Source organism: Papio anubis, chromosome X, assembly GCF_008728515.1.
Source record: "Papio anubis isolate 15944 chromosome X, Panubis1.0, whole genome shotgun sequence".
Taxonomy (NCBI): domain Eukaryota; kingdom Metazoa; phylum Chordata; class Mammalia; order Primates; family Cercopithecidae; genus Papio; species Papio anubis.
The window spans coordinates 96,102,483-96,112,840 of record NC_044996.1 but is presented as its reverse complement, the minus strand read 5'-3'; positions in this window follow the sequence as shown (position 1 = coordinate 96,112,840).

Genomic DNA, 10,358 nt, shown 5'->3' with positions numbered 1-10,358 from the left:
TGAGCTGAGATCGTGCCATTGTGCTCCAGCCTGGGCAACAAAAGCCAAACTCCTTAAAAAAAAAAAAAAAAAAGAGATAACTTATTGAAAACTAGTCCATTACAGAGAAGGGTGTCCCCAGAAAGGAAGCAGAGGAATGCACTATCTTTGTTTTAAGTTTTTCTTTTCTTTTTGAGACAGGGTCTCGCTTTGTCCCCCAGGCTGGAGTTCAGTAGTGCGATCTTGGCTCACTGCAGCCTTGACCTCCTGGGCTCAAGTGATCCTCCCACCTCAGCCTCCTGAGTAGCTGGGACTATAGGTGCATGCCACCATGCCCAGCTAATTTTTCTATTTTTTTTTTTTTTTTTTTTTGTAGAGATGAGATTTTGTCATGTTGCCCAGGCTGGTCTTGAACTCCTGAGCTCAGGTGATCTGCCCACCTCAGCCTCCCAAAGTGCTGGGATTACAGGCATGAGCCTTGGCCTAGTGTGTTTCTTATATAGGGGTCTTGTCTATGTAAAGACTAAAGTTATCTGTACCTCTGTGTGGTGGGCTAACAGCATGATGAAGTTTATCATTCTATTGATTTAAAGAAAACTATCCTTGACTTTCCAGCGTGTAAGTACATCAAAGCATAACTATAATTATTTTGAAAGCGTATATTGTTATGGATGTTGGGAACCCTGGACTTTCCACTGCTGTGGGAGTATGTCTTTGTAGGTATCTTTAGTCTGTTTTCTCAACTACAAACATCTTAGGACCATGTGTTGTGACTGGCCAGGAATGTGCCTTGCTAGTTTCATGATGGAGTTGATTTTAAAATGGTGTCACTCTGGCTGTCCTAGGCTCCTGGTTACATAACACTTTCACTTCTCCTGCGATTCTGATGCTACAAATGATAGATGTTTTAGCATTTTCTTACAGGTCCTTGAGGTTGTATTCATTTTTCTGTCAGTCTCTTTCTCTGACTTGTTCATATTGAACAATTTCTTTTTGTTTTAGAGACTGAGTTTCACTCTGTTGCCCACGTTGGAGTGTAGTGGTGAGATCATAGCTCACTGCAGCCTTGAATTCCTGGGCTCAAGGGATCCTCCCTTCTTGGTGTTCACAGTAGCTAGGACTACAGGCATGTATCATCACACTCAGCTATTTTTAAAGGTTTTTTTTTTTTTTTTTTTTTTTTTGACAGAGTCTTGCTCCTTTCACCCAGGCTGGAGTGTAGCAGCATGATCTCAGCTCACTGCAACCTCTGCCTCCCAGGTTCAAGCAATTCTCCTGCCTCATTCACTTAGTAGCTGGGATTACAGGTGCCTACCACCATGCCTGGCTAAATTTTTGTAATTTTTGTTGAGACAGGGTTTCACCATGTTGGCCAGGCTGGTCTTGATCTCCTCACCTCAGGTGATATATCCTCCTTGGCCTCCCAAAGTGCTGGGATTACAGCCGTGAGCCACTGGGCCTGGGCTGTTGTTATTTATTTATTTTTTTTGTAGAGATGAGTCTCACTATGTTGCCCAGGCTGGTCTCAAACGCCTAACCTCAAGCCATCTATCTTCTTACTTCAGCCTGCAAAAATACTAGTACTACTGGTAAAAGTCACTGCTCTTGGCCAGATAGAACGATTTCTATTTATCTCTTTGAGTTCACAAACTCTTTTCTTGCCTCCATTCTGCTACTGAATCCATTCAGTGAGAATTTATTTCCATGGTTATTATATTTTCCACTTCTAAAATTTCCATTTGTTTCTTCTTTAAATATTCTTTTTTTGTGCCAGGGCTTTCTGTTTTTACTTGTTTCAAAAGTGTTCATGATTGCTTGTTTAAGCATTTTAAAAATAGCATCTTTAAAGGCTTTGCCAGATAATCCTAACATGTCTATTTAGCATTGGTGTTGGTACATTGTCTTTCCCCATTTGAGTTCCCCTATTTTCCTGGTTTTTCATATTCTGAGTAATTTCAATTTACATGCTGGACATTTTGCATATCAGGTTATGAGACTCTTGATCTTGTGTAAATGTTATGGGGTAAGTTGGTATTTCTGTTTTAACAGGTGGTTTACCTCTCTTCACAGGCAGCCAGCATGGTCCTTGTCACCATGGTGGGGCCAGGGCAAGAGAGAGCCCTGGAGGGGAAGGGGGTTCAGTTGAAGATGGAGTGAGTTTTGAGGGGAGCACTGTCTGAGGTATTTGAGTCCCAGAGGCATAGGAAACAGTAGAGGGAGGTCGGATTCCATTATCCTCAATGGGGATGGGAATCGGGGGTTTCGGGTGTGGGACTGGGAACTGCTGCCCTCTCCTGCCCCGTAGCCACGCATGCTCCTTGGGCACCTGTCTCAGTGCGCATGTTCACTGGGCGTCTTCCCGTCTGCCCCTTAGCCCACGTGGAGAACGCCAGGGAGCTGTGAGGGTGTGCAGTAGCGTTCCTGCCATCTGGACACTTTTTCCTCTACTGAGATTCATCTGGTAGGTCCACAGGCCAGTCCTCCTGGAAGTTGAAGTGTGAGTGAGGGAGAGGAGGAGCCAGTGGGCTTCAGGCGAGTCCGGTGGGTCCCGTGGTGTGATGGTCTGTGGCCTTTGAGGGAGAAGGGCCTCGTGGCCTCTGAGGGAGAAGGGCCTCAAGGTCATCCTCCTCCTCCTTCTCACAGTCTGCGACCGGACCATCAGCTTTGTGGTTGTGAAGGGGCCAGGACAGGGAGTAAGGTAGGCTGTGGAGGGAAGGCGGTCAGGGGCTCAGGTGAAGATGGGTGAGTACTGGGGGTGCTGTTGGAGGGATAGAAGTCCCGAGGTGCCGGGAACCCCCGACACAGGGCACATTCCTGAGTCCTGAATGGGGCCCCTGGCAGAGGTGAGGTGGGCCGCAAAGAAGAGGCCTGCAACCTGGGAATGCTGCAGGCTGGTGAGCACCCCTTAGTGGTGTGGAGTGAGTAGCGCCTGAGTGAGAAGCATTGCAAGGTCTCACCTCCGCCATGGATGGTCCAGAAACAATGGGAAGGACTGGGTGAGGCTGTGTGGTTCAACCAAACTTGATTTAAGGGGGTGAATGGCCCTAGTAAGTGGGAGTGTGCCAAAAGCAGCAGTCACGGGAATTGTGATTCACTAGTGTTTTCATGTGGAGTCCACTTGTGAAACTAAACCTTATCAGAAATGTCCTCTGTCAGTGGGGTGTAGTGGTGCGTGCCTGTAGTTCCAACTAGTCGGGACGCTGAGACGGGAGGATCGCTTGAGCGGGAGGTCAAGGCTGCAGTGAGCTGTGATCACGGCGCTGCACTGCAGCCCAAGCAACAGAGCGAGATCCCCCATCCAAAATAAATTTTAAAATAATGTCCTCTGCCTTTTGTCACACGCCTTAAGATGATTGCTCTGCCAGCTTGACCACCGTAAGTGGCTTTGCAAGCACTCAGGAAACGTACACTCATATGCTTAACTCTGGGACTTATTTTGAACGTATTTTCAAAATCAAAATGACAAGTTAACATTTAGCCATGGAAGTGATCGAATACAGCTATCCTCTCAGGTGCATGTTCGCAATCACAGTTTTCTTTTTGCAGTGTGAAATGTGAGTTGGTGAGGAAGATCAACCTACCGGCCTAGACCAAGACTCAATGTAGAACCTCCTGAGGTTATTGGGCGTATGTTGGTGAGTGCTTTAACATTCGATGTTTTCTATTAGCAGAAATTAATCTTTTTGATAGTGTTGTTGCATTACTATACATACACTGATAAAAGTCTTTCATGCTGATAAAAAATGAATATGGTGTCTCACGAAGGAAACATTGATTCAGAATGATTTTTTTTTCTCTTGTGTTCTCCAGCTTTTGCCCATGACTCCCTTCTCATGCTTGTTAATGGCAAATTGTACACATCTATTCCAACACAGAGTATAATCACTTCCAAAGTCCTTGTGGATAACTTTTCTCAGAGTAACCTTTCTATGGGTAGGATAACCTTATTGAGCATAGAGAATAGAATAGGAGAAATGTCTTTAGGCATTTTGTCAGAAACATCTATGTATTCTGTGTACATATAATTGACATTTATGAACAAAACTTTTTAAAAAAAATTTGTACATACATACATATTCCCTAGTCCGAGCAGTTCAGTGATGAAGAAGGGGAACCACCAAAACCTGAAGAAGGAGAACCAGCAAATCAAAGTCAGGATCCTGCACCTGCTCAGGAGGGAGAGGACAAGGGAGCATCTGCAGCTCAAGGTGAAGGAAAAGGGAAGAAGAATGTCTGTTGGTGTGTGTGTGTGTGTGTGTGTGTGTGTGTGTGTGTGATGCATTGTCATATACCAGGAACAGGAGGAAAGAAAACAATGGAAAGAATGCCTGAAAATTGACTGGAAAAGTGAAGAGGGTATAGTTTGCAGCTTACCTTAGGGAAATCCTTCACTATGATAAAATTTCTCCACTTTATGAATGAGAGAATGGAGGCTCGGGGATTGTGTTTTATCCAAGAACACTTGACTGGTGAATACAAAATTTATATTTTGTTCCAAAGTTTGTGACTTACTACCGTATGTGTTCCTGTAAAAAAAAGTAACTGATTTTGCTGAAAATGCTTAAAACTCAAATGCTTTACTGTAAGGTACCTTAGTAGTGGCCCAAGAATAGACCCATTACAGAGGGGTAGGAGCAATTCCAAAAGCCGAGTCACTGAATGTGGCCACCGTTTCCTTTGATTGATATTTTTATATGGTAAGTTTGATACAAGCCGGATAAATCAGGATACTGCCATACAGGTAACTGGTTTAGTATGATTTTTTTAAGTGACTTTTAAGAGGTGATTAAATCTTTTTATGGTTAGAAAAACCAGAAAAGAGGCCGGCTGTGGTGGTCATGCCTGTAATCCCAGCACTTTGGGAGGCCAAGGTGGGTGGATCACGAGGTCAGGAGATTGAGACCTTCCTGGCTAACACAGTGAAACCCCGTCTGTACTAAAAATACAAAAAATTAGCTGGGCGTGGTGGGATGCACCTGTATTCTAAGCTACTCAGGCGGCTGAGGCAGGAGAATCACTTGAACTCGGGAGGCAGAGGTTGCCGTGAGCTGAGATCACGCCATTGCACACTCTGGCCTGGGCAACAAAAGTAGAACTCCGTCTTAAAAAAAAAAAAGTGAGTTTAAGTCAGATTTTAAAAATCGTTTTCCATTCTGTTTTTTTCCATACTCTGATCCTGTTGGATAGAATGCATAGGATTCTGCTTTGCATGGTTTGTTTATCGTAAATCATTAAACTCTGGCCTGAGTCATCTTAAAACATCTGAATTGAGCTTTCTTTTTTTTTTTTTTTTTTTTTTTTTTTGAGACGGAGTCTCGCTCTGTCGCCCAGCCTGGAGTGCAGTGGCCGGATCTCGGCTCACTGCAAGCTCCGCCTCCTGGGTTTACGCCATTCTCCTGCCTCAGCCTCCCGAGTAGCTGGGACTACAGACGCTCGCCACCTCACCCGGCTATTTTTTTGTATTTTTGTACTAGAAACGGGGTTTCACCGGGTTAGCCAGGGTGGTCTCGATCTCCTGACCTCGTGATCCGCCCGTCTCGGCCTCCCAAAGTGCTGGGATTACAGGCTTGAGCCACCGCGCCCGGCCGAGCTTTCTTTCCTATTAAGAAAGTGAGTGGGCACCCTGTTTCATGTTTGTTTTTCTACGTGGAGACCTGAATATCTATTCTTAGATTCTATCAAATTCTGAATTCTCTTGCTTTTTTTAAAAAAATTATGTTTTAAGTTCTGGGATACATGCGCAGAACATGCAGGTTTGTTACATAGGTATACACGTGTCATGGTGGTTTGCTGTACCCATCAACTCGTCATCTACATTAGATATTTCTCCTAATGCTATCCCTTCCCTAGCCCCCTACCCCCCGATGGGCCCCAGTGTGTGATGTTCCCCTTCCTGTGTCCATGTGTTCTCATTGTTCAACTCCCAGTTATGAGTGAGAACATGTGATGTTTGATTTTTTGTTCCTCTGTTAGTTGAGGTTTCCAGCTGAGAATGATGGTTTCCAGCTTCATCCATGTCCCTGCAAAGGACATGAACTCATCCTTTTTATGGCTGCATAGTATTCCATGGTATATATGTGCCACATTTTCTTTATCCAGTTTATCATTGATGGGCATTTGGGTTGGTTCCAAGTCTTTGCTATTGTGAGCAGTGTTGCATTAAACATACATGTGCATATGTCTTTATGGTAGAATGATTTATAATCCTTTGGGTATATACCCAGTAATGGGATTGCTGGGTCAAATGGTGTTTCTAGTTCTAGATCCTTGAGGAATTGCTACACTCTCTTCCACAATGGTTGAACTAATTTATACTCCCACCAACAGTGTAAAAATGTTCCTATTTCTCCACATCCTCTCCAGCATCTGTTGTTTCCTGACTTTTTAATGATTACCATTCTAACTGACCTGAGATGGTATCTCATTATGGTTTTGACTTGCATTTCTCTAATGATCAGTGATAATGAGCTTTTTTTCATGTTGACTGCATAAATGTCTTCTTTTGAGAAGTGTCTGTTCATATTCTTCACCTGCTTTTTCATGGGGTTGTTTTTTTCTTGTAAATTTGTTTAAGTTCCTTGTAGTTTCTAGATATTAGCCCTTTGTCAATGGATAGATTGCAAAAAATTTCTCCCATTCTGGAGGTTGCCTGTTTACTCTGATGATAGTTTCTTTTGCTGTGCAGAAGCTCTTTAGTTTAATTAGATCTCATTTGTCGATTTTGGCTTTTGTTGACATTGCTTTTGATGTTTTAGTCATGAAGTCTTTGCCCATGCCTATGTCCTGAATGGTATTGCCTAGGTTTTCTTCTAGGGTTTTTATGGTTTTAGGTCTTACGTTTGAGTCTTTAATCCGTCTTGAGTTAATTTTTGTATAAGGTGTAATGAAGGGGTCCAGTTTCAGTTTTCTGCATATGGCTGGCCAGTTTTCCCAACACCATTTATTAAAGAGGGAATCTTCCCCCTTGCTTGTTTTTGTCAGGTTTGTCAAAGATCAGATGGTTTTAGATGCATGGTGTTATTTCTGAGGCCTCCGTTCTATTCCATTGGTCTATATATCTGTTTTGGTACCAGTGCCATGCCGTTTTGGTTACTGTAGCCTTGTATTATAGTCTGAAGTCAGGTAGCATGATGCCTCCAGCTTTGTTCTTTTTGCTTAGGATTGTCTTGGCTATACGGGCTCTTTTTTGGTTCCATATGAAATTTAAAGTAGTTTTGTCTAATTCTGTGAAGAAACTCAATGGTAGCTTGATGGGGATAGCATTGCATCTATAAATTACTTTGGGCAGTATCATTTTCATGATACTGATTCTTTCTATGCATGAGCATTGAATGTTTTTCCATTTGTGTCCTCTCTTATTTCCTTGAGCCACTGCTCAAGGAAAGATTTGTAGTTCTTCTTGAAGAGGTCCTTCACGTCCTTTGTAAGTTGTATTCCTAGGGATTTTATTCTCTTTATAGCAATTGTGAATGGAGTTCACTCATGACTTGGCTCTCTGTTTGTCTATTATTGGTGTATGGGAATGCTGGTGATTTTTGCACATTGATTTTGTATCCTGAGACTGCTGAAGTTGCTTATCAACTTAAGGAGATTTTGGGTTGAGATGATGGGGTTTTCTAAATATACTGTCATGTCATGTGCAAACAGAGACAGTTTGACTTCTTCTCTTCCTATTTGAATGCCCTTTCTTTCTTTTTCTTGCCTGATTGCCTTGGCCAGAACTTCCAATATTATGTTGAATAGGAGTTAGAGAAGGCATCTTTGTCTTGTGCCAGTTTTCAAAGAGAATGCTTCCAGCTTTTGCCCATTCAGTATGATATTGGCTATGGGTTTGTCATAAATAGCTCTTTTTATTTTGAGATAAGTTCCATCAATACCTAGTTTATTGAGAGTTCTTTGCATGAAGGAGTGTTGAATTTTATCAAAGGCCTTTTCTGCATCTATTGAGATAATCATGTAGTTTTTGTCATTGGTTCTGTTTATGTGATGGATAACATTTATTGATTTGTGTATGTTGAACCATCCTTGCATCCCAGGGATGAAGCTGACTTGATTGTAGTGGATAAGCTTTTTGATGTGCTGCTGGATTCGGTTTGCCAGTATTTTATTGAGGATTGTTGCATCAATGTTCATCAGGGATATTGGCCTGAAATTTTATTTTTTTGTTGTGTCTCTGCCAGGTTTTGGTATCAGGATGATGCTGGCCTCATAAAATGAGTTAGGGAGGAGTCCCTCTTTTTCTATTGTTTGGAATAGTTTCAGAAGGAATGGTACTAGCTTCTCGTTGTACCTCTGGTAGAATTTGACTGCGAATCCGTCTGGTCCTGGGCTTCTTTTGGTTGGTAGGTTATTAATTACTGCCTCAATTTTAGAACTTGTTATTGGTTTATTCAGAGATTTGAATTCTTCCTGATTTAGTCTTGGGAGGGTGTCTATCTCCAGGAATTTATCAATTTCTTCTAGATTTTCTAGTTTATTTGTGTAGAGATGTGTATAGTATTCTCTGATGGTAGTTTGTATTTCTGTGGGATCAGTGCTGATATCCCTTTTTATCATTTTTTATTGTGTCTATTTGATTATTCTCTCTTTTCTTCTTTATTAGTCTGGCTAGTGGTCTATCTATTTTGTTAATGTTTTCAGAAAACCAGCTGCTGGATTCATTGATTTTTTGAAGGGTTTTTCGTGTCTCTATCTCCTTCAGTTCTGCTCTGATCTTAGTTATTTCTTGTCTTCTGCTAGCTTTTGAATTTGTTTGCTCTTGCTTCCCTAGTTCTTTTAATTGTGATATTAGGGTGTCGATTTTAGATCTTTCCTGCTTTCTCCTGTGGGCATTTAGTGCTATAAATTTCCTTCTAAACACTATTTAGCTATGTTCCAGAGATTCTGGTACATTGTGTCTTTGTTCTCATTGGTTTCAAAGAACTTTATTTCTGCCTTAATTTCATTATTTACCCAGTAGCCATTCAGGAGTAGGTTGTTCAGTTTCCATATAGTTGTGTGGTTTTGAGTGAGTTTCTTAATTCTGAGTTCTAATTTGATTGCACTGTTGTCTGAGAGACTGTTTGTTATGATTTCTGTTCTTTTGCATTTGCTGAGGAGTGTTTTACTTCAAATTATGTGGTCAATTTTAGAATAAGTGCAATGTGGTGCTGAGAAGAATGTATATTCTGTTGATGTTGGGTGGAGAGTTCTGTAGATGTCTATTAGGCCTACTTGGTCCAGAGCTGAGTTCAAGTCCTGGATATCCTTGTAATTTTCTGTCTCATTGATCTGTCTAATATTGACAGTGGGGTGTTAGAGTCTCCCACTATTATTGTGTGGAAGTCCAAGTCTCTTTGTAGGTCTCTAAGAACTTGCTTTATGAATCTAGGTGCTCCTGTATTGGGTGCATATATATTTAGGATAGTTAGCTCTTCTTGTTGCACTGATCCCTTTACTATTATGTAATGCCCTTCTTTGTCTCTTTTGATCTATGTTGGTTTAAAGTCTCTTTTATCAGAGACTAGAATTGCAACCCCTGCTTTTTTTTTTTTCTTTCCATTTGCTTGGTAAATATTCCTCCATCCCTTTATTTTGAGCCTATGTGTCTATTTGCACATGAGATGGGTCTCCTGAATATAGCACACTGATGGGTCTTGACTCTATCCGATTTGCCAGTCTGTGTCTTTTAATTGGGGCATTTAGCCCATTTACATTTAAGGTTAATATTGTTATGTGTGAATTTGATCCTGTCATTATGATGCTAGCTGGTTATTTTGCCCATTCGTTCATGCAGTTTCTTCATAGTGTCAATGGTCTTTACAATTTGGTATTTGCAGTGGCTGGTACTGGTTTTTCCTTTCCATATTTACTGCTTCCTTCAGGAGCTCTTGTAAGGCAGGCCTGGTGGTGACAAAATCTCTCAGCATTTGCTTGTCTGTAAAGGATTTTATTTCTCCTTTGCTTATGAAGCTTAGTTTGGCTGGATATGAAATTCTGGGTTGAAAATTCTTTTCTTTAAGAATGTTGAATATTGGCCCCCACTCTCTTCTGGCTTGTAGGGTTTCTGCAGAGAGATCCACTGTTAGTCTGACAGGCTTCCCTTTGTGGGACTTTTCTCTCTGGCTGCCCTTAACATTTTTTCTTTCATTTCAACCTTGGTGAATCAACGATTATGTGTCTTGGGGTTGCTCTTCTCGAGAAGCATCTTTGTGGTGTTCTCTGTGTTTCCTGAATTTGAATCTTGGCCTGTCTCGCTAGGTTGGGGAGCTTCTCCTGGATAATATCCTGAAGGGTGTTATCCAACTTGGTTCCATTCTCCCCGTCACTTTCAGGTACACCAGTCAAATGTAGGTTTGGTCTATTCACATAGTCCTATATTTCTTGGAGGCTTTGTTCGT